Source organism: Cavia porcellus, unplaced genomic scaffold (genome assembly GCF_034190915.1).
Source record: "Cavia porcellus strain 051 isolate PalLab524CR breed Dunkin Hartley unplaced genomic scaffold, mCavPor4.1 scaffold_26, whole genome shotgun sequence".
Lineage (NCBI taxonomy): Eukaryota > Metazoa > Chordata > Mammalia > Rodentia > Caviidae > Cavia > Cavia porcellus.
In genome coordinates this window covers 53,442,065-53,469,874 of record NW_026947509.1, presented here as the reverse complement: position 1 = coordinate 53,469,874, position 27,810 = coordinate 53,442,065, and the positions used below count along the sequence as shown (strand labels likewise).

Here is a 27,810-nt window from a genome sequence, read left to right as displayed (position 1 = left end):
CTGATTTCTCATTTAACCTTTACAACCTACCCCACTGGATAGATAAGAAAATCATCACCTGCATTACTTGTTCAAGAATGGCAGAATGAGATTAAAACTAAGATCCTTTAGACTCCAAAGACTATCCATTCTCAAAATGAAGAATATGGACTGGCTCCTTTTCTTTGGATTTCTGGTAGCACCATCTGTGCCACGTGGGTTACTGCTACAGTCACCCCTTTGATCTTTCCAACAATCACACTAGCCAAGGTATTAATAGCTAATGCTGATATGTTGCCTACAAATGCAAGTGTCATTCCAAGACTGTATCTGAACTCATGTAATCTTGACTATGAATGACCGCATGAGTTAGGTAACTACTCATTTTAGTGATAAGGGCAATGAGAAACTGAGAGATTCAGTGACAGGTACAGAGGAGTGTTGCACAGCCAGTTGGTGGCAGGAGTGGCATTTGAATCCAAGGCATCTAACTCTAAGGTCTCAGCTCTTATGACTGTACTAAAGGTGAGCAAGGGTTAATTACCAGCTCTAGTATACAGACAAAGGAACTGAAAATTTGAGAGGGGTGATCTGCTCAGGATAACATGGCATTTGTTATAGAAAATATACCCAGGGTGGGGTGTTGGACCAAAGCCAAAACTTCTTCTATGAAATAAACATGGAATTCTCTTCGACTGGTTGAAGCTACCACAACATAGCAGGATATGTCTGAGAGTGAATTCTACAGGTAGATTGAAGGCAACACTAAGAATGGTTGACAAGGGGTGGGAGGAAAAAAAAAAAGAATGGTTGACAAGTAGACAAAGCATGATAACTGGAGCTGGTTATTTCAGTAAACTCCTGGGGTTAGGGAAGGAGAAAAACTCTTGGCAGATCCTCTTTTGAGGGTCTATGATCCCATCTTTAGGTCAGTCTATAGGTCTCAGGATTGTCAAGGTCCGCAAAGCTCACAGTCAGCCTTAAGAGTTGATCTATATTTGAAATATAGTCTCCTGACCTTACCGAAGACAAAAACTTCATGAGAAGTCTTGTATGAGGGATACTGGGGGTTTAAAATGGAGGAGGCCAGCAGGCTGAGAGGTCTGGGATTTTCAGCAGGCAGTGAAGGAAAACCTGCTTCCTTTGGATCCTCTTTCTCCAGGGGCTATCTCTCTTATCAAAATGTGTACAAGAATATTCCTGGTTATCCCAAACCAGAAATCATCCAACTTCTACGAACAGCACAGCGGACACTACATTATGACGTATTCAGACACTTCCTACAGCAACGAGACTGTCCACCTTACTGCTCTGTGCAACACTAATCCCAATTGGCAAATGTGCTTTGCTAAATCCCATTACCAGCTGGGGTCAGGAGTGCACCAGGTCAAAACAGTCACTCTGGAGTCAGGAGAGAAGAAATAATGGAATCGATGAGCCCAAAAGAATCTAGCTAAAGCCAGAGAGTCAAATTAGAGCCAAAAGTATGAAATGGCCTCTCTGGAAATCAAATGGGGACAGACAATGAAGGTTTGGCCCGTGGGGGACACAAGAGAGTTGCAAACCCTTTGTTCCGCATGCCTGTTGGGAGTGCAAGGAGAGAGTAAATGACGTGCCTTTTTTTTTACTTAAAGAAAAAAAAAAAGCAAAAAAGAGAAAAAGGTAGAGATAATACAGAATTTTTTAAAAATTAACGTTAAATCACTAGTTGATATATTGTCATCTTAGAAATAGTTGTTCAAGTCACAAAATTAAAGCATAAAAAGTAGACAATCAAACAATAAGAGTGCAACTCGTTCTGTTCAATGATCCAACACAGACTTAGTATTATGGTTATCTACCTTACACACTTAAACATACATGCAGTTATATACTTTAGAGCACTTTCCTTCCCTTTTTAAAAATAACTGTTAACACATTTCATATCTTATTACTCCTACAGTTTTTGTTACTTTTTAACACTAGAAAGACAATGTGATATTTACAAATGTGATTCCTATTTATTTCACTTATGAGGATAGTCTCCAGTTGCTTCCGTTTACCTACAAAAGGTCTCAACATCATCCTTTTTGTAGCTGAGTAATATTCCATTGCATAAAAACACCACATCTTTGCAGTTGATGGGCATCTTGGTTGTTTCCAAGATTTAGCTATTACAAATTGTGCTGCTATAAAATGGATACACATGTATCAATGTGACATGACCTTTCCAGTTTTTCTAGGAAAATACCCAGGAGAGGAATAGCTGCGTTGAATGGAACTTCCAACCCCAGTCTTCTGAGGAATCTCCATACTGATTTCTTAGTGGTTGCACCAGTTTACAGTCCCACCAACAGTGAAGCAGTGTCCTTTTTCCCCACAGCCTCGCCAACATTTGTTATCAGTTGATTTCTTCATGGCAGCCATTCTTTCTAGAGTGAGATAAAATCTCAATGCTGTTTTAATTTGCATTTCTCAAATGACCAGTGATGGTGAACATTTCTTCATGTATTTACTTGCTATTTGTATGTCTTCATCTGAGAAATGTGTGCTCATCTCAGATGCCCGTTTTTGGAGAGAGTCTTTGAATTTGGGGACCTGATTTTTTTTTTTTTTTTTTTTTTTTTTTACTTCTTTATGTGTTTTGGATATAAGTTCTTTGTCTGAGGGGTTGATGGCTAAACTTTTTCCAATTCTGTGGGTTTTCTTTTCACTCTGTTGGTGATTTTTTTTTTTTTGAAGTGCAAAAACTTTTTAATAATATGAGATCCCAGTTGTTGATTCTTTGAAGTATTTCCCAGGAGCTTTGCATTTTGTTCATGAATTCTCTGCCTACCCCTATGTCTCCAAGACTTCTACCTACCTTGTCTCCCAGTAGATTTAATGCTTCTGTTTTAATATTTCAATTTTTGATCCATTTTGATTCTAGTTTTGTGCATGGTGATAGGCATGGGTCTAGTTTCAGTCTTCGGCATGTGGAGGGCCAATTTTTGTAACACCATTTATTAAAGAGGCTGTTCTTCTTCCAGTGAACATGTTTAGCCCCTTTGTCAAATATCAGGTGGCTGAATGTCTTTGTAGTTGTGTTTGCATCTTCTAATCTGTTCCATTGATCCTCAGATCTATTTCTTTGCCAGTACCATGCTGATTTTATCACTGTGGCTTTGTAGTATAGTTTCAAGTCAGGAATTGAGATGCCTCCTGTCTTGCCTTTGTTGTGCAGAATTGCCTTTGCTATTCTAGGTTTCTTCTGTTTCCAAATGAATTTTAGGAGTGTTTTCTCTATATCTGTAAGGTATCTTAATGGTGTTTTGATTGGGATTGCAACATGCCTGTTTTTAGAACAGACAAATCTGTCTTTAGGAAAAGTTTTCAAATTGCAAAGACCCACATTCTAAACATTAATCTGATTACTCTGTAAGCTGCTTCGCCTGTGTGTCATGACTCTGGGAGAAAAGTTCTGAGAACTGATGAATGCAGTCTTGCCATGGCCTCCTGAGGTTCACATGGCCAGGCTAGGTTGTACACTGTGTGACCTTAAGAGCCCACTCACCAAGTCGACAGTGAGGTGGTTCCCCCGAGTTGTACATACACATGACATGCTGCCGGGGTGATCAAGCCCTTCCCTGTGATGATCACCTGCTCTTCAGCCTCTTCCCACACTGTTCTCCCACTCTGCACTCTGGCCACACTAGTTTTCTTTCAATCCCTTATTTTTGTGGAGAAGGATTAAAAACCACTGCAACTTTTGGACATTCTTCCTTGAAGAGATGGGGCCCATGTTCCCCCCCCCCCCTTTCACATCTAGCTGGGCTTTGTTATGACTTGTGTTTGGATATCCCACCTCCTCAAAACTTCATGCAGCCATAGGTTGGGATTTTTCAAAGGTGGTTGACTCTAGAATGTGTGATGTGGATTAAAGGTGTGTGATTACTAAATAAGCCCACTAATTAGTTTGACACTTGCCCTAAGCCCAGTGGCCTACATAGAATATAAAAGGGGCAGGAAGCGTCTGCTAAGTTCCCTTGGACTTGCTTGTTCGTTGCTTTGGCTGTCTTCATCTGCCATGAATTCTTTGTCCTCTGTGATGCCTCTCTGCCATGCTGCCCTGCCTTGGAGTCGGCCAACTATGGACTGAAACTTCTATAAACTATAACCCAAATAACTTTTCCTTTTTAACTTTGGGTGTAGGGTATTTTTGTCTCACCAACAATAAAAGTAACTAAGGCTTCATGACAATGCTGACAAATAGAATTTAGTAAAATTTTCTTGGTCCCACACTCTTGAAACACTCTCCTGAGACATCCATGCTGGGGCAGCCACACATGGGCTGAAACACTCAGCTGGGCGCTACCTCCCTGCCATCCGCACTAAGATATCACGGAAATGATGCCAACTTGACCCTGAAGACCAGCTAACTTGCCAGCTGGGTATCCTGAGCCTCAGCCAGCGCCACATGGAACAGATGCCCGGGCAACCACTGCCCACACTTCTGACCCACAAAACCATAAGATTTATAAAGTGGATTTTGGGGATATAAAGTTTTGGCAGGGGTTTCCAGGTAGGAATAAGTTATAGGAGCCCTAGCAAGGCTTTCTCTTGCCGCAAGACACAGGTTTCTGTTTCACCTTTCAGAGATGCCCTTTCCTCTCTTGTCTACTCAGTCCCTTTCTACCAGTGCTCAGTCCACACTTGGCTCCCTTCGTCCAGCTTCCTGTGGGGACCCTTCTGGTGCTACAGCCTCTTTTTCATTACGCCCGTCAAAGCTGCATGCTTGTGAATTAGGAGTTTGTGATTACTTAATAAATGCGCTTCTCATACCTAACCATAAGCAACGATCACAATATCCCTGGTGCTTACAGGCACAGCACCTGGCATATAATATACACCAGCTAATGCTTTGTGAGTTAGTGCACACATGCATGGATTTGTGATGCAGGTGTTTTCAGTAGAGCTGTCCCAGGTGCAGTTGTGTGCCCAGGGAGGAAGCCGTGGGGATCTAGAGTCCGCACCTTCACAGCAGTAAGCAGCTCTCCTTTCATCTGTCTCATATATTGGTGTTCTTCACGGGATGGCTTTGGGAAAAATATTCCAGCCACTGAAAGCAATGTGTTTGGAAATCACTATCGGAGACTGTACCCTCCTGAGCTATCTCTTGCTCCCTCCAATATCCCTTCTTCCTTTCTCACAAAAACTTCCTTAGAAATAAGGCCTGCTGGGGATTAAAAATAGAAACCTCTTACCCTCCCTCTGTCCCTCTATTTCCTTTCCTTTCCACAACCCTGTAATTTGTTGTGAAAAAAGAAGCCGTCTGGATATGCTCCACAGAGAAAACACAGTCTTTCTGATAGATAAAACACTACACCAGACTCCAAGGTAGCAGCTTGCTACCTTCCCCGGGTGAGCAGGGCCCAGTGGTATGCACATGTGTACATGTGCACGTGTGTGTGTGCGCGCACACACACATACATACACACACACACTGGGTGCCCTGTTCATTCAAGCTTCCATGTAGAACCTAGGCACACATGAATGTGAGCCTGTAGGGGCCTTCCTAGGTACAGCCGATAGGAGCTCCTCCCACATGGATCCCGAGCCATCAGGGAAGGAGGAGACTGTAAGTCACACTGTTGTTCTTCCTGGGGGTCAGGCCTAGAGCCTGGTCACAGCCTAGTATGCTTTATCAGAAGCGCAAGGCATCTGTGTGTGTGTGTGTGTGTGTGTGTGTGTGTGTGTGTGTGTGTGTGTGAGAGAGAGAGAGAGAGAGAGAGAGAGAGAGAAACAGGAGACAGACAAGGCAAACTGTGCTAGGTTATCAGATGTGTGTACAGAAAGTAAACATCAGATTTATGAATGAAGCAAGATGCACTGTGGTACAGTAGGAAAAAACACAAACTTTCCATGCTTAAATATTTCATGTTTAATCCTTGAGTCTGTCCCATAGTTGCTATGTGACATTGAGCAGGTGACTCACTTCTCCTGGCCTCAATTTACTTATTTACTAAACAGAGATAATGACCCTCACCTGTGAGTACTTTTGTTGCATTAATACTCACATATACTAAGCAGTTAATAAGGGACTCTCACTGTTATATGGCAGATCATTTTGGTGATTTTCAGAAACCTTTGATCTGAGATAAAAATGATAATGATAAAAATGCCTTTCATAAGATTTATGAATTATTAAAATTTAGCAGATTAGCACTTTTGCTCTGCAAACTTTGACACAAAAAAATTAGATTTGGAAGGGTAAGTAAAGTCACAAAACGAAGTTTTCAAATAACTGAGCTATAATTTGTAAATTTTGATATGCATTATAAAGTGATCAACCTGCCAGATGCAGTAGTTAATGCCTACTTTACTTACAAAATCACTTGTCTCAATGAGTTTAATCGCATAAATGAGAAAAATGGAAACAGTTTAACTGATCCATATTAAAACTGAAAAATCAAATGAATTTAAATCTTTTTGGAAAATACCTTTTCAATGACAGTTTTTCAATGCAGTTATAATTCTAATTAAAACATTGAAGAAGTTAAACAGAACTTAAATGTCCTGGGAACCCAAATGGTGGAATCAAACAGTTTATTTGATGGTGAAAATGAAGATGATATGATGATGATGATCAGGACTATTATGAAAAACATTTTGGGTCATTGGGACTCTCCCATGGGTAACCAGCACAGGTGGGGAAAAGCAGCCAGCTCAGCCCATATGTGCATATGTGCCACCATCAGGATTCTTCCACAGGTAGCCAGTGCAAGCCAGGAGAACCAGCAGCCACACATTGGAGGAACTGCAAGTATCTAGAGAAGCCCACCCTTCACCCCACGGCCTCCTGGGAAACCTGGATTAGGAGAAACCCAGGTGCCTGACCCATTCCTCTACACGGTGGGTGGGTAGCCAACATAGGAAGCACCTGGAACCCCTCAACCTGCTTGTCTGGAAGAACCCAGGAAAATGTCAAGACGAAGGAGCAAAAGGACAATCTCTGGCCTCCAGCCCAAACAGAACAAGTCCAGGAGACATGGACATGAAAGAAAGTGGAAGTCACACACCTGAAATTTTTGTGATGATGTCAACTAAAGTAAAGAAACTACTTCATGAGGCTGTAAAATAAATCAGATCATAAATAATATCTCAAATAAAGAAGAAATGATGAACTTAGTAAAAGGGTGGCTGAGTATGTCTAAAGAAGATGTAGTTCTTCTTTAGATAGAGAGATAGATAGAGAGAGAGAAGCATAGGAGAATGAGAGAGACCTTGAATGAACAATATGGAGAAGACTTGGAATGCATGAAACAGACTCAAAGACATATCCAATAAATTGAAAAAACTCCATTGAAATCTTTAAAAACTGCTTGACAGAAATTGAAGATCGATTTCAGATCTTGAAGACAGGATGGTAGTCAGTAATCACAAAAGGATAGGTCTCTTAAAAATAACAAGGTACCAGGAAAAAAAAATTCAAGGGCTGTAAGATAATGCAAAGAAAAATGATTTAAGAATGATAGGTGTCAGTAAAAAAGCAGGAGCCAACACAATTGACATAAAGAGACTATTTACAAAAGTAATAGCAGAGAACTTACCAAGCATGAGAAAAGGACCTGACATACAGATAAGTGAGGCATATAGAACTCCAACTAGCCATAAAATAAATCTACACCCAGACATATAATAATAATCAAAAATTATTTCAGCACAAAATAAACTGTTAAAAGCTGTTAGAGAAAAAAAAAACAGATCCCCTATAAAGGAAAACCCATTAGAATCATGACAGACTTTGCAACACAAACCATCAAGAAGAGCTTGCAGTGAAGTATTTTAAGGCCTGAAAGAAAATTTCCAAACCAGATTGATATACCATGCAAAACTATATTTCAAAATTAATGGAGAAATGTAATATTCCATGACAAGAACAACTAAAGGAATTCATGACCACCAAACCAACCCTACAGTGAGTACCAAAGGCTATTCTAGAGAGAGATAAAAATGACCACATTCCACAGGATTAAAGTGGGATCACCAAGCTGGACAGACAGTGGGATGGAGAGGAAGAGTAAGGAGACAACAGCAGGAGAAAAGCACGGCAGAGATGAACCAGTGCATGTTGGTCATAACCATTAATGTAGATGGCCTCAGCTCACCAGTAAAAAGAAATGTAGGCAGAGTGAGCATAAAACAAGATCTATCAATATGCAGTATACAAGAAACACATTACATGGAAAGGAAATTCATAGATTGGAAGTCAAAGGAGAGAAAACAATGCTCCATGTGACAGGGAACCAGAAAAAAGCAGGGTAACTTGCCCTTCAACCATCAAATGGATAAGAAAGATACAGCATTTTAAATTTTTTTTTAAAGAGATTAAGACAAAAGAGGACAGAACAAAACAGATCAGAACAGAACAATGTAAGCAACACGGTACTTCACCACAAGACAGCCCAATATTAACAGTAACTACCATAATGTCTCTTTCTTTGAAATAGTTGAGCATACCTTTACATACAATAGTATCAAACATAACAAAATAGTATAAAACCATTCAAGAGAATGAAAGTATTACAGGGCATTCAGAACCAAATAACAGAAAATGAACAATGGCTACTATATTATCTCATTTTTCATAAAAAATTTTGTTTATACTATCACACATAATAAAATCCAATAAGACACAACATGATAGAACCAATAGAAACAGAAGAACAAAATCATGGGTAGGACTTCAAAGCAAGATGATATTAAATCAGCACTGGCTATCATAATGTCTTGTTTTCTTCAAAATAGCTATTCATACCATCACACATAATGAAATCAAACAATAAAACCATTCCAACTAATGAATTAAAACATTACACTGCTTCAAAGCAGTGTAATTGGGAATCATGATTACCATAAACTCTTATGTACTCTTACGATTTCTTCCACTAGGGAGACTTAGATGATATTTATATATGTGATTTAGATTTATTTCGCTTATGAGTATGGTCTCAAGTTGTGTCCGTTTATTTATAAATATCTCAATGTGATCATTCTTTATAGCTGAGTAGTACTCCATTGTATAAAAATTCCACATCTTTTTTATCCATTCCTCAGTTGATGGACACTTAGATTGTTTCCAAGATCTGGCTATTACAAATTGTGCTGCTATAAACATGGGTGCACATATATCACTGTGGTATGTTGTTTTCAGTTCTTCTGGGAATATGCCTAGAAGTGGAATACCTGGGTCGAATGGGACCTCCAATCCCAAATTTCTGAGAAATCTCCAAACTGACCTCCACAGTGGTTGCACTAGTCTACACTCCCACCAACAGTGCAGGAGGGTTCCTTTTTCCCCACAGCCTCTCCAGCATTTGTTGTTGGTAGTTTTCTTGATCCTGGCCATTCTTTCTGGAGTGAGATGAAATCTCAATGTTGTTTGAATTTGCATTTCTCTAATGACTTATGATGATGAACATTTTTCATGTATTTATTTGCCATTTGTGATACAGCATTTTTATACAATGAAAAACTACTCAGCTATAAACAAGGATAGTCATGAGGCTCTTGTAGCTAAATGGATGCAATTTGTGATCATGCTGTTGGGTGAAATTGTTCAGACTCACATAGGTGACCATCATGTTGTTTCCTTAGTATAAAAAAACCTACAGAGTTAGTGGGATCCAAAAATGTACAATAGATACTGTGAAAGTGAAAGAGGAGGAAACATCCAAAAGGGAAGATAATAGCCATTGTTAATTCCCTATTATTTTGTTTTAAAGTCTTGTATTATTTTCATTGTTTTGCTTTCATTGGTTTTATTGTTTTGTTTGGTTTGATTTTATTATATATGACAGCATAGGCAACTAGTTCCAAGATAATAAGATGTATTATGGTAGCCATTGTTGATTTCCTATTATCTTGTTGTGGAGTCCTGTATCACTTTCACTGTTTCATCTTGATTGATTTTATTTCACTCTGTTTTATTTTATTTTATAAGGTCTGATGGTATAGGCAGATGTTTTGAAGATAACAAGAGACATTAGGGGCTGGGGATTTAGCTCAGCGGCATAAGCGCCTGCCTTGCAAGCAGGCAGTCGTGAGTTTGATCCCTGGTACCGATAAAAACGAAAAAAAGGACAAAAAAAAAAGAGACATTACACTAACTATTGTTAATTTCCTATTATTTTGTTTTGAAGTGCTGTATCACTTTCATCTCTTTGTTTTGATTGGCTTCATTCTGTTTTATGTTGTTTGATTTTATTCTCTTATAAATTAAAAATTAAAATAAAATAAAAAGAAAAATGTTTTCATAAGAGTAGGTGTGGTTACATCGACATGCTAGAATATCCTGTTGTGGAAAGAGAATGTTTAGATACATGGCAAGCAAGATCAGATGCCTATGGTCTTTTTGCCTCCTTATTCTTTGGGGTTTATGCCATATTATTCTTCTGTGAAGCTCAGCAAGAGAGAAAGAAATGCATATAGAGAGATGGTTGTCAAAGACATGGAGCCGTTGGTTTCTTTCACGTGGTCAGAACTGCTCAGGACAGCTGCTATCACAGATTGCCCAGTTTCTCCACAGCTTTGTAACTCTGAGGTTGAGAGGCATTAGGTCAGAAGTGCACAAGTTCAGTCTGTCTGTGTGTGTGCGTCTGTGCCTGTGTGGCTGGGACTGTGAGGGGCCTGCCCCACTGCACAACTTTTCTTTTCTTTCTTTCTTTCTTTTTTTTTTTTTTTTTTTTTTTTTTTTTTTTTTTTTTTGGTACCAGGGATTGAACTCACAGCTGTGCACTTGCAAGGCAGGCGCTGCCTCTGAGCTAAATATCCGGCCGTGCACTGCTTTTCTTGATGAGCCTTCTAGCAACTTCTAAACAGCTCAGATTGGTTCTTTTATCTCATGTTTCTCTCTCTCTCTCTCTCTCTTTCCTTCCCTTCCTCCACCCCTCTATTTTTCTCACCTCTGGTAGTTTTGTCTGAAGGTTGAATTCAATGCAAGAAAGATGACATTCATGGGAAACAAGGATAGCAATTTATTTCTGAAGACAAAGATGGCATGGGTGATGGGGGAAATTGTGCAGAAGTGACCAGTGTGAGCACTCCAGCTATGTACTATGACCACATGCACATTCAGGCAGACTCAGTGCACAATACTGAATTTAGATCTGCCTGTCTCCTTTCTGGCTTCACATGCGTAGCAGACTACCCAGTAAATGACACCCATCATCAATGCTGATCACCCTCAAATCTTCAGCAAGTTCTCTTTGCCACAACTTATACAGAACTCTGTCATCCAGCAGCTTTAAATGTAATATTTATTCATTCTTTCAGCAAATATTTGTTAGTGGGACCTTTTAAAATAAAACATAGTGGGTAACCTTGTAATGTAGTAGCTTCTCTATCACTGACAGGCTAGTAGATGCTTAAGAATGGTATGCATGTGATGCTTGTGTGCTACACTGAATTACTTTCATGGAGTCTAAAAATGTTTTCCACACTGCTTTGGGTGTAAGACAGACCTGGTTAGGGCTGGGATATAGCTCAGTGGCACAAAAGTTTGCCTGACAATGGCAAGGTCCTGAGTTTGATTCCTGGTTTAAAAAAATAAAACCAGACCTGTCTGGTAGTAATTTACAAAGTAAAACCAAAGATGGAATAAAAATACATAATATTGGCTCTACATCATATACATCTCAAGAGTATATCTCTTTTGTTGGATAATGGTATAATGATAATTAGGAGGAGAATAGAGACAATCAGCTTTAAGGTAGATTCTCCCCCTAATTCCCTGCCAACATGGGTTGAGAGATGTCATTATATTTGCCCTTGTTCATTACTGACAGCTCCTCTTTTCTCCACTGAAGGGTCTAGATATCTATTTTGCACCTTGATTTAATAACCTTTTACTCTGGGTGATCATATGCTGTAAAGACTAAACTCAGGCCAAGAAAACCAAGACAGAAAGCCAGACAGAGACCAGAAAGCTGACTTATATTAACAGTAGAAGATGAGCCTTTTCAAAACCTAGAGTACTTATGTCCTTACATCAAGGGAGTTCAGTCTAGAATCTTATGCAGCTGAGAAGTCACATAAAAGATAAGAAGCTTGCTTAGTGACCCGGGGCGTGAGGAAGTGAATCAGTACTTCCTAAAAGCGATTTGGAGTGAGCGATAGGAAAGCTACTTTTTTCCACTCCAGGAAACAATTCTTTCAAGTGCAGATCCTCTATTTCAGCACTCTTGGATGGGCACCAGTGGGTGGTGGTACCATTTCCAGGTGACTTCTTAAGTGGCCCATGAAGTTAGCTCACTTCACTTATAAAGAGTTCTTGCCCCTGTGCATCTGTTCAAGGCAACTTCAAGCAATTCCTGCCTGTTGTGCAGCTGGAATCTGGTACTGGGTTGTTTTCATCAGTGGAATCAATGTATATGCAGCAGCCCCGATGAGAGAAGCAGATTTGCCTAAGGGGCAGGGCCAGGAATTAAACCCAGGCATTCACCCAGTCTGTTCTCAGAGCTTCTCTCTCATGTCTCACACCATCAGCAATGAACCAGGTTGAACATCAGTACTCTCTAGGGTCCCAGTTTTGCCATCCAAGGCCTCACTCCCAGTCAAATCCCAAATCATTTCAGTACCTTGGACAGCAGGAGCTGCAAATGCTCTCACTGACACGTCCCCCTACTGCTTATTCCAGAACCAGTAAATGTGAGAAAATTCATTGCTTTAAGTGATGAGCCGATTTGTGCAGCTGATTACCCAGCAAGTCTTGGTGCTCATTTACCAGGCACTGCTCATTTGCCAAGTCCAGTTGGAAAAGACTGAGCAAAGGAGCCCTGGACACCTCGGCATGATCTTCAGGCCGGGTCTGGACAGAAAAGGCTGATTTCCTATAGTAGAAGGCCTGTGCTGGCTCCTGAAGGCATGAATCAAGGCCAGCTTCCCTGGACTTTTCTGCCTAAAGGTCAAGGACTTTCCACTATGTTGGTAGATGAAGTTCTCACTGTCAGAGGGTATTCTGGTCATTGGTCACTTCTTTTATTCTGACTATCTATTTTCATTCCTATATTGAGATTAAAATAGAAATAAGTTTTATTCCTCATGAAGTATGAATGGGGAAGGGAGCAATGAAAGAGAAAATAGAAGAAAGGTGTGCTTTCATATATTTATGATTTGGTTACAATTTAGAAGTTTGTCATTATAATTTTATAAATTATAGAAAGGCATTTTCTTTTTGAATATATTTTATTAGTTTTTATTAACTTTATAAAGCGTTAGGTTCTGATGTGTAAAGTATCATTTTCAATAGTTCCCTTCAATGCATTGCCTCCTTCATCACTAAATTTGTGATGAACTTTCAATAAAAATTTTATAATAAAAATTACACAATAAAACAAGATGCTTAGTTGTTATAAATGATGGTTTATCATTTTGGGTTTTAAAGTATTAATGAAGTACAGCTTCCTTGAAAATTCTGAATTTGCATCAAGATTTCATCTCACAAAATTATTTTCTGAAGCAGTAACTTTGCCTGGATGCTTGTAATTACTCTCCCTGGCACATAGCCACTAGGTTTACTGTACCCCCAGATTGACAGAACCCAAGTGAGTCAGTGATTAGGTCCCCTCCCCCACACTTCACTAGATGTGATCGTGGAAACACACTTATTAAATCTCTGCACAATTCTAAGCCCTCTACATTTTTTTATTCTTTCCAATCCTATTAGATAAAGGCTACTGTTGCTGTCATTTTATTGATGAGGAAACTAAGGCACAAAGTAGTTAAGCAACTTGCTTACCCACCTACATAAGCATCATTGTATATTGGTGCTAAAAAGCTTGCGCTACCGTCTTTATCATAGTCACATCTGCTGACCTTCATGTGTCATCCTTTGTTATACATGTACCAAGAACTGCCATGGTAGAAAGAACACAGACATTACCACAAGTTTTCCCTACACATTATCACATTTATTTGCTTTACTGGAAAAATACTAGCATCAATCTAAAGCAATAGTGTAGGAATGCTGTGCAATCATTTCAGACCACCCCACAAACAAATGGACACACACACACACACACACACACACACACACACACACACCCTGGGAGGCTGAATTCTATTTGGAGAACTCTCTGAAGCAGAAGATTGGTTACACAAGTGATAATAACTGTGCAGCGCTTTCTCATGGAAATCAGAGGAAGCACAGAGATGAGGTTTACAGGCATGGTACTCCTGTGCTGAACAACCCAAGTTCACTCTATGAGACAGTCCTTCAATGTGGCTGGACGCCACTGCTGAATCTGGAGCTGTAGTGTTGCAGTCTGAGTGGGCTGGTCCTTGCTGCCTGTGCCTTTTGAGTCCTTTCCCTTGAAGCTTCTCTCACCTGCTTTGAGGAGGGAAGATCAACCCATCTCCTCACCTCCTGCCATGATGCTTTCACAGCCAATTACAATTCTATTCCACTCCCAGCAAGGGAGCTGGCAGCTTTGGGTCTTCCCAGCAGGACTGCGTGGCTGCAATTAATGTCTTTTCTAAAGCCTGATTAGCTAAGGACAGGCCAGGATCCTCATTCTACCCCCAAGGCCACATTTAGATTAGGAAATAGGGGTTTCCCATCTTGTTGCCTCTGTTCAGAGTTCTCAGTCAATTCAGGCGTGTTTACCTTTTGCATTTAGCTCATGGTAATAGACCTGGACCACAGAGCCAAGACGTCATCTCTCAACTGAACAGTCCCAAGAACACTGGGGGGGGGGGGGACTCCTTGACTCCTTGATTCTCTCCAAATTCCAGATCACTGGGATAAACTGAGGGCCTATTTTGGCAGACACAGGGTAAATATTGGGGATTAAACTGAAACCACAGACATGGTGTTTAGTGTTATGCTGGAGCTTTGGCTGTATGCATAAGAATGATTCATTTAATACAAGGGAAAGTTCAAATGAGAGGAAAGGAGGACAGAAGGAAATTAATAGAAACGGAATGTTTATTACATGGCTAATTTATATATATATATATATATATATATATATATATATATATATATATAGCAAAGAACCCTTTAAAGAAATCCACACTTTTATAAATAATAAAACTAAAGCTAGGGTTAAGGAAAATGTCCAGAGCTACAAAATGAATGTAGCTGATTGATTTGCCTTAATTGACCTAGATTTTTTTTATTTAAAAGGAAAAAGAGAAAAAAAAGCAGAACAAAACAAAACAGTGTAAGGGTACAAGTAATACAGAACTACACACACACAAAAAAAAAAACAGTAAGCTATCACCAGTTAATAGATTACATGCTATCATCTTAGAAACGGTGTTTCAGGTCACAGGATCAAAGCATACAAAGTGAACATTCAAACAGTGAGACTGCAAATAGTTGTGTTCAGTAATCCAATCAAAAATATTAATATAGTCATCTATTTAGCACACCTAAACACCCTTGCTGTTGTATCCTTTAGGGCACTTTTTTTCCCTCTCTTTATTACAACAAAATTTACACATTTTGGGTTTTATTGCTCCCTTAGATCTTATTACTTTTTTTGTAAGAGAATAAAATCAAGCATGAGAAAACAAAGCTGAATTGACCTAGATCTTTGGCCCTTTTGCTACTTCCTTTTTTTGATGCCCACTCACACTTATCTGGAGTAAATGCATGATTTGCTCGGTCAGTGGAGGCTCAGCAAGCCTGATGCAAGAACCATTCCTTCATGGGACTTGCATTCTTTGGCTGGTTATAACTCTTCTGTCATCGTGTGAACAAGCCTGGACAATCCTACGTGTGAAGCAGAGCTGGGTCATCCCACCCCAAATCAGCCAGTTTTTAGCCAGCTTCCAGCTACCTGAGTGAATTCAGCCAAGATCAACCAAACCAGGTCAGCAGGAACTCAGCTAACTTGTAGACTTGTGAAAAATTATAAGTGGCTGTTATTGTAAACCCCTAATCTGACGTACATATGTGGGTGCACAGTTAGCAGCTGGAGTTACCTGACACAGCTAGTAAACGGCAGAGCTGGAAGTTCTCTGCTCTTAAAGTTGGTGCATTGGTCGCCATTTACCAGGAAAAGATAGAAAAAGGCTGAAGTGCAGCATATGAAGTACAGGTGATATTAAGGTAATTTATCCCCATAAAGTCTCCAGGTCACACAGGGTCTTACCAAAGGAGAGCAAGTGGCTTTTATAGCTAGTTCTTAAAGGGCAGTTGTGGCCAAAGCTCTGGGAAACAGGTCTTAAATATTCACTCCCAGTTCGATTACCACATAGTTTGCCATCTGAGAATCCAAACTATGCTGACTCTCTTGACAGGAATTCCCCAAGTCATCCCTAACATCCATCAGTCCCTCATAGAAGAAAGCACACACAGGTTAAGATCTTCCTGCTCCCTTGACTAAGTACTTCTTGGTTCATTCATGGCCGAGGTGCTCTCCCACGACTAGGCTGACGGTACAGGTTGCTTGGCTACTCATTCCTGCTGTATCTCTTCCCCACCTGCTCCTCTCCTACAGTTTAAAGAAAACTAGAAAGGAACAGACTGTCTGTATTTTCTGAGCCTTCCTTCTGAGGGTTATAGCCTTGGTGCTGTTGACCATTGCTCATAAAAATACAGAGAAAGCACAAGACCTTGAGTATGAAATAATAGCACCAGATACTGACTCTAATTTTGTGGATAGAATTGGTGTCATCCTGATGAAGGCCAAATTGTCAACAGGTATCAACAGCCATCAGAATATCTGTGCCCTTTGAATTAACAATTTTATTCCAGGACTGTCTTCTAAGGACATTCATGGATAGGATCCTGAAATCATGGGTCACTATGAGAATTTTTTCATAACAAAGTACGAATGGAAAAGTATATGTTTATTTTCTAAGCTGTTTATTGTGTTTCTGATTTGGGGGGAGTTACATGCATGGGAGGGGCTGTAACTATGTGAAAAATTTAATTTGCAATTAATGTCTAAATATTTTTAAAATATGGCCTCTACTACCAACTCCCAGTCTCTGGGCATGTGCATACTCAACTATCTTGGACATAGAAAACTTATCTTAAAAACCTATAATTCGGTACAGATTTACAAAATGAGGCTGAAATGATCAACAACATGAGAATAGGATCTAAAAATAGGACTTCTCTGTGGATGGATGATGGCTGAGAGGAAAACAAACAAAGCTTTAAAGAATCACAAAGCCTTAGAAAAGGAAGAACATGGACTTGGTCAGCAAATCCAAGAAAAAGTCTCAGATGCTTACTTAACTACCTCATCATCTCACAGAGGTTAAAAACAGTAAAAAGGAAACAATAATTTAGATAGTCACTGTTTTTTTTGTTTTGTTTGAGACAGAGTCTTGCTACATAGCCCAGGCTGGGCTTGAACTCGTGGTCCTCATGCCTCAGCCCTCTCCCCACGTTGGGATTACATGTGTTGCCGCCATGCCCAGCATCAGAAATAATATTTTATTTACTGGGCCATAGTTAATTGAAATGCAAGCAAAAAACTATGAGTAACACTGAGACTCTGGATGGGTTTAGGAGTCCGTGTCCTCTTGTGTGACTGTCTCGTAGGCCAGGGCCATCTGGAGTTCTCAAACCCGGGGCTGAGCACCAGCGCTCTCGCCAGTGCTGCTGAATGACTCCAAAACAAAATGGCGGCCAGTGTTCTTGGTTCTCGGAGGGAAAACTGCTGGTTTGTAAAGATGCTCCCACCCCTGAGTCCAGACGCTCAGGCTTCCCATCTGTATTGATTTTGTCCCACACTGGTTTTCATCTGTGATCTGAAAGGGAACTGGGGGACTAGTGAGCAAGGGGGACTCTTGGGCTCCTTCCATCTGTCAGGGCTGGCAGCAGGCAATCTGGTGCTGGGGAGGGGAGGGGGACTTTGAAGTCTCCTACCCCCAATGCCTTCCAGCTCCAGAAGTAAGGAATACAGAATTCTTTGAAACAGAAAATAAAATTGCCAATGTGACAGAAGCCACAGCCACTTGGAACAGATTAGCAGAGTCTTGGAGCCAACAGACTGGAGTCTATTTACATGCCAGAGTCATTCAAATTCAACTTAGCATGCTTTTTCCTGATGGGGAGCTGGAGCCAAGATTTCAGGAATAGTTTGCTTCCTTAAGGGGTGTGAAAAGAAATGGGTTTGCAGCAAGCACTGGCATGGGCGTCCCCTGCCCACAGGCACAGGGGACCCATTCTCCCGGAGCTCTGAAGTTGGGGGCTGGGGTTGGGTTTGCATCTTTTCCTGTTTCAGTGCTGCTTCTTTGTATCGGTTCAGGAAAGGCAGCTTCTTCTCTGGGCTACAGGGTTTTCAGTTTAAATGAAGTATAATGATCGTAAGCTGATAATGAAGAAAAGGAAGTCCCACATAGGGAAAGAAATGGAACATAATGCATGTGTTTGTCACAATCTCTAAAAGGCAGGCAGAGGAAATCATAAGGCAGAAGTCTCTTCCCCTTCTCCTGCTCTCCACTTGTTGCTAAACTCCTCATTCTGCAGATCATGATAGTCTTGGTCCTGCTCCCTTCTCCTCTGGAGCTGTAGGGGTCACAAAGCCTCACAAGGTCACAACTCTACCTGAAAGGGGAGGAGGGAAAAGCAGGGGTACCTGGAAACATGCCCCCTTCGTTTCCATGGCAGGAAGTAGAAATACGCACATTGGAGGGCAAAAGGCTGGAGAAGACACACAGAGGCAGGCAGGTGATAAATACGCTGGGACCCCTGTCTCATGGCTCCCTTTTTGTGAAACACCAGGGCAAGTGGAAGCACCTGGAGAAGCCTGGCTTTCCTCCAGTCATTAGCCAGTCCTACCACCCCGGCTTCCAGGCAGGGTAAGACTCACAAGCTTTACACTCACCAGCTTCACTTAGGAGACAGTGAGATCAAGTGTGTGGTAAGATAAGGGACTATGGAGACCCCTCACCTATAGCACGAGGGAGCAGCACCTGCTTCCCACTCTGTGTTAGGGTGGAGACATTCAGTGAGGGTCACTGGGAGCATGAGGACAGCCAGCTAATGATGCCGCCATGAGGATCCTGTATGTCAGTTGGGAATCAGAACACTCCTCATTATGAATTGCCCCACTTCATCTTGAGAGCCTAGGAAGGCAGGAGGCATCTCTGATCCCCTCCTACACCCCCCCAACCTTCCCAAGGTCACACAGGTAATATTGGACAGAGTGAGGATCCGACCGGCCAGCCTGGGTCCTTGGTCCCCATTAACCACACTACACAATCTCATGCATGTCCGGTGCTTGGACAGAGCCTGGCTAGCACATGTTCAACAGCAGAAGTGCTGGTGAAACTGTGTGTGTGTGTGGATGACAGAACAGGCTGAGAGCAAGAGTCCCTCTGCAGTGAGAGAAGGGGAAGGTGAACCCGACAGTCAAAGCTTGCAGACAGGACTTGGCACACAGTAAGTTTTAGCTACTGGAGCTCTTTGTATACACAAAAGGCTTAAAGCAATGCAGGAAACAGAAGATTCGCTGAAGGCTATCTGGTCTAATGCTTCACAAAATTAATCTTAACCAAACTTACTTTAAGAAGTAAAGAGTTGGTCCTCATGGAATGACTTCAGCAAGAGAATTGTGTGTGTGTGTGTGTGTGTGTGTGTGTGTGTGTGTGTGTGTGTAAGAGAGAGAGAGACAGAGACAGAGGCAGAGACAGAGACAGAGACAGAGACAGAAAGACTAAAGTTTGGACCCAGAGCCTTCACACTGAGCTACATCCCTAGCTCTTGTTTTATTTTGTTTTGTTTTTGAGACAAGATCTCACTAAGTCGGGGCTGGGGATTTAGCTCAGCGGCATAAGCGCCTGCCTTGCAAGCAGGCAGTCATGAGTTCAATCCCTGGTACCGGTAAAAACGAAAAGGACAAAAAAAAAAAAAAAAAGATCTCACTAAGTGGCCCAGGCTGGGCTCAAACTTGCCATCCTCCTGTTTCAACCTCCCAGATTACAAGCATGTACCTCCACACCCAGCTAGCATGGGAATTCTTCACATGCTTCCCAGATGATACTACATGAATGTTACTCTCTGTGAGTCAGTGAATCAAGCCTCAGATCACCTAAACACAGGATCCCAGCCAGTGGGTAGTACAGCAGAGACTGGCTCCCAGAAAAGATCTCGATCTGTGCTGTGTAAGAGCCATGGTCCTAGGTGCTCAGGGCAACGATCCGGATGGTGTGAAGAGGACACAGTGTCACAGCTCATTTGCACCTGCGACATCTGTGATGTCCTCCAAACACTCCGAGCGATATATGAGTTACAGTGAGTGAAAATTAATTTTCTGAGAATTTTACTACAACCCTTTCAAAGAGCATCATGAGAGTTTTACATAGCTGAGGCTAGGCGTTCTTCTGCCAGGTGCAGGGAATTTGGAAAGCTGACCCACGAGGGCAATTGAGAATTTACTCCTTAACTTGCCAGATGATTTGTTCCCTGGCCTTGGCCTGATTTCTGGAACAGAAAGAGAACACGGTAACCTGGCATCCTGGAAACTTCAGCCTAGTGACCTGGAACCTTGGAAAGAGGCCCAGCCCACTGCACGCACATAGCCTAGTTCTGGCCACTAAAGGTTTGTTGAAATTATGCTTTTCTAATGAGCCAGGCAGATCACCCTTTAATTTTAGCTTTTGGCAAGGACAGTGATGGTAATGAGTTATACAGAAAGATGAACAAACACTATATTGCATATTTAGGTTGCTAGAAATACAGATATGATTATGACTATTCACATTAAATATGACCTTCTTTCTTTCCATAACCCTCATATAGCATGTTTTGTTTACTATGCAGATCATATTTGACTTTATAGAATTGGATGTTATTTAAATTCAATTATTGTGAGGTTAAATTCTTCTCTCTAGTACCAATTGAATAAATTTAGGGGCAGTTAGAGGAAATAGGTATATTTGTCTTATACCAGTTAAATTACAGGGAGAAAAGCACTTCAGGAATAAAGCAATTATCATGAAAATGAAAATCGCAGCTTGATGAGATGGTTTGGGTCTTTTTGTCTCTTTTTACATTTTCTTTCTTTCCCCCTTTCTCCTTCCCTCCTTCTCTCCTTTTTTCCTTCCCTCCCTCCTTCTTTCTCTCTCTTTCTTTTTTCTTTCCTTCCTTCCTTCCTTTCTTGGAGATGAGGAGTAGACAGGGGAATTTTCCATGAAGGAGATAGATTATTAAATGTGTGTTGAGGAGAGTATGGTGTGCGTGTGTGTATGTGTGTGTGTGTGTGTGTGCGTGTGTGTGAAAGTAAGCTGCTGCTATGAGAGTAAAGCTAGAAGTAATTATGTGGTTAATTGGATTTAGTGTAGATAACTACAGCTCATTAAAGCCTTACATCATACTCCCCTTCTTAGTAATAGAGTTCTTTCTTCTTCAAATCAAATTATCTCACAACAGTTTCTTATTTCCTTCTGCCAGTGTTGGCACACCGTTAGTTTTTTGAGTCGAAGCTTTGGCCTTGGTGCCATTGCGGGGGGCAGGAAGGAAGCTGGGTGTGGCCTGGCTGCAGAGGGAACGTCAGTACCAAATGGTGGCGGTAGACCTAAAGACTGTCAGAAAAGGGCTTCAACCAGAAGACAGAGAGCCACCCACACACTCTCTAACACAACATGCACGGAGCTTAGAATGGTTTGTCTGTGAACAATAATGAATTGTCAGGTCATGGAGGATCTTTGGAGTCATCTTGTCAACTAGCCTGCCTTCCACAGATAAGGAAAAGACTGCTTTTTCCTACTATGTGGAAGCAGAATCATGCCCTCCCCACTTCATGTCTCTCCCACAAACTTAGCTGCAAGAAAGTCTTTGTGATAGATCATTTTTCTTTGTCCTGATGCCAGGATACACAGCCTCCTGCCGGTCTGCAGAACAAAGAAAGCACCATCTGCTGTCCCAAAGGGAAAGCAACGGAGTCTTCTAGGTCCTCCTGCATCCCTCCATCTATTCACTGGTCCCATTTTTGCTCCTCCTTTGTTTCTTTCCTCCCCAGCCCTCCTCTACCAACCCAGATCCCAGCTACACAAATAACTGATCAATATCATTGACAGGTTTTGTTGTATCCAGAAAACTAGGCAAGTGTGCTACTGATAAGCCTTTCTGTTAGCTGTTCCTCAAATATGCAGAGTCCAAGGAGTTAGAGAAAACACTGCCTTGCTCTCTCTAGCAAATCAACTACCTATCATCAAAAGCAACATTGAGCCGTCCCCACCTTCTTTGACATCCTTCTTTTTCTCCTCCACAGTCCCATCTACAGAACTTAAAATGGTTTTTCTGTGAACCATAATGAATTCTCAGGTCACAGAAGAAATCAGAAGCAACACTGGCCAAATCCATGGCGAATTCTGGGTTTCCATCCAACTTGACCCATCAATAGCATACAACCGGCTGACAGCTCCTTTTCTTGAAATGATTTGCCTTCTTCCTTTTGGAACATCATGCTCTCGCCACTGATTTCCCTTCTTAGTTTCTTCTGCTGAGGTCGCCACATCTCCACCTCTAAACACTTGGCACCCCCAGAATCAGCCCAGCACTGATTCTGATCCTTTTCTGATCAGCACACACTGCCCCATTATTTTACCTAAGATAATGAATTAAACATCAGTTCCATACCAGTGACTCTCAAGTGTGTGTGTTGACCTGTCCTCTGAGGTCCAAAGGGACGTAAGTTGCATGTTTGACATCTCTACTTGGCTGGTTAGTAGCCATCTCAAAGCTGACACTTCCAAAACTGAGCTCCCAGTCTTTCACCCCAAATCTGCTCCTCCTGCCATTTTCTCATCTCAACTAAGGGAATTGCTTATTGCTTAGTTAAAATTAGCATCATCCTTGATGTTTCTGCTTCATGCACATGCCACATCCAATCCATCAGCCAACTGTAACGTCTACTTCTAAAACGATATCCAGAGGCCGACCCGTTCTCAGGATTCACACTGCTACCCACTTGGCCTGAAACACGGTCAGCACTTGCCTGGGTTATCACAACAGCCTCCTGTGTCTGTGCTCTGCCTTTATTTTCCTCCAGTCTCCAGTCTTTCCCTTTAGGGCAGCCAGGGTGCTTCTGTCAAACATGGCCAGATGGTCCCACATGAGGAAGGTGAGAAAGTGGACTCAGAGACCAGGAAATCTCAACACGCTGCTCAAAAACACTCATGATTTTGCATCTCTTCATAAACCTGAATCCTTAAAATGATCCACAGGTCTTTTCTGATCTGTACCCCCACTCTTAATTCCTGTTCTGACCTCTTCTCTTCCCATTCCTCTCACTCACTGCAGCCCAGATACGCCACCAGCATCGTTGGGGTTCCTAGAATATGCCAGTCATGGCTCTGCTGCAAGGCCTTTGCCCTTGACGTTCCCTCTGCCCATAGTGGTTGGTGCCTGATATCTGCGCCTTTGGCTCCCTGGGTCTTTCTTCAGATATCTCCTTTCAGTTAAAGTTTCCAGAGCCATCCTATTTAGAATTTCAAAAGGAAATTTCAATTTCCTTCATAGACCATCTTTCTTTTTCCTGGTTGTTTTTCTCACACACACCTGGTTGTTTTTCTCACACCACATGACAGCATATTGGATGTTGTCATGGTTTAGGTTAGAAATCACTTCCCTCCAAAACTTCTCATGCTGTCAGAGGCAGGGCCTTTGGAAGGTGATCGGAACATGGGGCACCAGAGCTAAACGTGATGTTAGGAGATGGGTCTGGCCAGAGGAGGCAGGTCACTGGGGCATGATGACCTGTTTGGTCACATCCAGTCTCCCTCCCTGGGTCTCCTTTTACTCTCTGCTTCCCGGCTGCCATCACATGAACCTCTTTCTTTCACTATGCCATTCTGCCATGCCATGTCTACCTTGGAGCCAACCACAGTGTAACTGTGAGAAAACAAACAAACAAACACCTTTCTCCTTTAACCGATGGGTGTCAGATATTTGTGTCAGCAATAGAAAAAAAAAAGAGTAAGGCAGTGCTTACAATTTTGGTATTTATTGTCTTTCTCTAGTAGAGAATCCTAACCAGTTCCATTCACTGTTATATGCCTATCATCTGGAACAGAACCTGAAGCACAGTAGGTAACTATTGGCTGAAGAAAGGCATGATCAAACAAGGGCCAGATCAGTTAAACAACTTGCCTGGAATCACACAGATTGCAAAAGCCTGGATATTCCCATTTGTACAGAATTGAGTCACGCTTTTAACCACCACATTAGTCTCAAAAGGAGTATGTTCCTAACTGCATCCCAAGGCTGGTGTTTCATTGTCCCCTTTCTTTGGATTTCCTGGAGCTACAAACTTCAGCAGGGTGTGGAGCTGACTTTGCTAGGCTGAACTGTATTTCTTTCCTTCTGCTCTGAGGCAGGGATGACTGGCACCTGTGTGAGTGGAAAGGATATTCTTTGGCTGACCTGTCGCTGCCATGGCAACTAGGTAATGTAAGGATTCCAGAAGCAAGAGCTTCAGATTGAAAAAGGCAAAAAAAAAAAAAAAAGCAAGACCCTGAAGGAATCTGTGAATGGAGAGACAACTGGAGACGCGCCCCCGCAGCTTGCTGCGTCATTGGCTGGGAGGCTGGGAGGAGGATCCAGCCTGTGCTCTCCTCCCCACCACTGCAGTCACAAGACAAGGCCAGAGGATCACTTTGTCCCCTGCAGCTTCCAGCAAAACCTTAATCCAAGAGGCCTGTGTTCCCCTCCATTTCAGTATCCTCAAAGAAGTCCCCCAAAATGTTTTCAGTGTGCTATGAAAACATAGAGGACAGTCCTGGGCTCGAAGCTGGAAGAACCAAATTATGATCCCTTATCCCAGAAGGGCAGACTGTTGGGAAAGTTCTTTGCTCTTAATTTCTCTCTGGGTTCCACTGACCATTAAAGCACTTGCTTCTCTCCTACCTGTCTGACCTATATTACAGTGATGGTATGAGTGGAAGATAGCGTTGTTGCAGAAAAAAACTATGAAATTAATGTCCTTACAGAAATGTGCAAATGACAATCTCTTATCAAGGGGACTCAATGATGCACTCATGCCAGGCACTGTGACAAGCACTTTGTGTGCTGGGTCTCATTCAGTCCACCCTTGGAGGAGGTAAGGCTTATCTTCCCCAGACAGATGAAGAAATGGAATCGCAGAGAGGTTAAGAAGCTTGCCCCAGTTTGCCCAGCCAGCAAGCAGTGAAACGATCTGATCCAAAGTGCCTGTTTCCGAGGGCCAGGGATATAGCTCAATGGCACAGCCCCTGTTTGCAAAGTGCCTCTTTCCAAATCCATGCCTAACCAGTCCCCACACTGTACCCCTTGGGGTCAGGGGATTGAGACCCCATTTTTCTTGTCTTGGTCCCTTCCAGGTGGTCTCAGGCCCCAAGGCCCTGAGCAGATCACGAGGAAGTGCCTGGTGCCCTTTGCATTCCACACGCCCCTTGATCCTTGGAGTTTGCTGAGCTAGGAAGACATGGTCACAGTAATCCTCCCGACCCAAAGGCTGGAGCCCAGGAGCTGGGCCGAGGAGCTTATCTTTCCCTACACCCTGAGCCCTGTGCCTTCCCGTGTATCTGTCATGTCAGTGGGGAACCTAGGAACAGCCCACATCACAGAGGATTTGAAGGTGATGAGGTGCCAAACTGCAGGAGATGGAGCAGAGGGGACACTGGTGAGTGGAGCTGGTGGCCTGCAGCTGGCCGTCATGGAAACTCGCCTGAACAAACTGTGCTAGGCCCAGAATCAGGGGGATCTAGAGAGAAAATGGAGAAAGGACTCATGGCGCAGGTGGGGTTGAACAACAGGGACAGGGGCAAGGGTGTGGTAAAGCTCAGAGGCCATTGTCTAAGGGCTAAACCGCCAGTCTGCCCATGGCACTGGCTGCCTCTGGATCTTGACTTAGCAATTCCCTTTCTCTTCAGTAGGCATCTCTTTAGAGATGTTTTCCAGTGGTGGTGGTAGGGGGTATAATAGTCATCTCTGTTTCCATGCTACACCACCTTAGCTGCTAACAGGCTTTACTGCAAGGCCGGTCTTCACCAAGAAAAGCTTGAATCCACTGCTACCTATTTCTGCTTCTATTGTTCTTGAAGACATACAGATCTGATCAGTAGAAGATGGTGAAGGGTCAAGGTTAAGGCCTTTTAAGGAGTCTTAAAACCGAAAAGATTATATAGCCCTCCTCTCCAACGCACATAAAGCTATACTAAAAAAAAATGTACAAAACTGGTTAGGTGCCAAGATTACAACTGCTTCTTCTTCTTTTTTTTTTTTTTTTTTTTTTTTTTTGAGACAGGGTCTCACTATGCAGTTCAGGCTGGCCTTGAGCTCACTTTGTAGCCCAGGCTGGTCTCAAACTCGAAACAATCCTCCTGCCTCAGCCTCCCGAGTGCTGGGATTACAAGCCTGAGCCACCACACCCGGCACAACTGCTTCTTTTTCCCCTGGATTTTTTTCCCCTCTAAAATCCTGGATAAACTTTTTTATCCAATATAAACTTACTTAACAGTTTTTGTGCCTGTGCTTTCTAATACGTGTAGTGCCAAAAGCAAGTCCCTACTCTGTCTTTTCAGTTATCCAGCCCCACGGGAAGGTCAGCACAGAGGAGCTGTGCTGGCCTTGTGCTTTCAGCCAGGCCAAGTCCCATGCCCACCTTCTTCGAGTCTCTATACAGAGGCTGCAGGGCCCCATTGGTCCCATCTCCACAGCCAAGGTAGAGAGCCCAGGTCTTGCTCTCCTGTGAGCCCGCACAACAGCTCTTCCTGCCTTTCCTCATGGCTGCTGCTGGGGAAGCAGGGAGGGCAGCCGTCGCCATCACCTGGCAGTGCTGCCAGGGACCAGAAGTAATGTCTTCTACTGATCAGCGATTTGACATGGCTGCTTAACAACCTGATTAATCAAACGCAGCTCATCCTGTTAGAATTAATGAGCCTAAGAAATGCTGCCATGAATAATAAGAGCTTTTGCCCCCCCTCAGCACCTTGTTCAACTCTCTCCCATTTCTTTCTCAAAGCCATAGCATGGGACTTAAAACCAAGGGCTGTTAGGCCTTGCTGGGTGAAGTGCAAGGCCAGTAATGTGAGCGCAGCTTATCTCCTCTTCCTCCTCCTCCCCTTCCCTCCCCTCCTCCTCTTCCTTTTTCTCCCTCTCCTCCTCCTCCCCCTCCTGCTCCTCCTCCTCTTCCTCTTCTCCTTCTTCTCCTCTTCCTCTCCTCCTCCTCCTCCTAGCACTACAGCTGCCCAGCAGAAGCCAGAGGCTGGCCGTGTCCTACAGGAGCAAAACCTCTTGTTTATAAAAGAGATACATGAAAGTGTTCAGCTGTTGAAGCTAGAACGAGTATCTCACTGTACCGGTGCCACTCCGAGTAAGAGATACAGAATGGATCAAGTATTGTCCCTGTGAGGGGACACAGTGAGGTGGTCACTGAGTAGTGACCCAGAGGCAAACGGGGGAGTACCATGACAGAGGATGTGGGAAATGCCTGTCTGTCCTGAAAGAACACAGTGGGAAACAGCTGACGTAGAAGATAAAGATGATTTTAGAAATCTTGGAAAGAAATGGCAGCAGTGAAGAACATGCTTAATATATACAGAGGCTTAAATATCCGGATGAAGACCTGAAACTTAGAGGCCAGCAGCTCCTGGATTTACTTATTCACAGTTTAGAACAAGGTGTTGTTTCAGGAATGATGATATCCCCCAAAATGTCAGGGACATGGCTCAAGTGGCCATATTCCAAACACACCAGTGTGAGGTTTAGGGATTGGGCTGTGTGGGGCATCACAAGGGTCCTTTGGGTGGAGTGAGGCAGAGGAGCTGGGTCCCAGACAAATGAGCTGAGGGGGGCCCAGAGAGGAAGGAAGGAAGCGATGATGGCAAGGCCGGAGGGAGCAGGGGCAGGGAAGTGGGGGATCTGAC

General features: G+C 42.6%; 1 protein-coding gene across 1 annotated transcript in view; it reads left to right on the top strand.

Moving 5' to 3' along the window:
• The window catches only part of Marchf4 (membrane associated ring-CH-type finger 4), a 103,276-nt gene that overhangs the window by 49,352 nt on the left and 26,114 nt on the right, over nt 1-27,810 (top strand). The gene's annotated exons all lie outside the window — the stretch shown is intronic.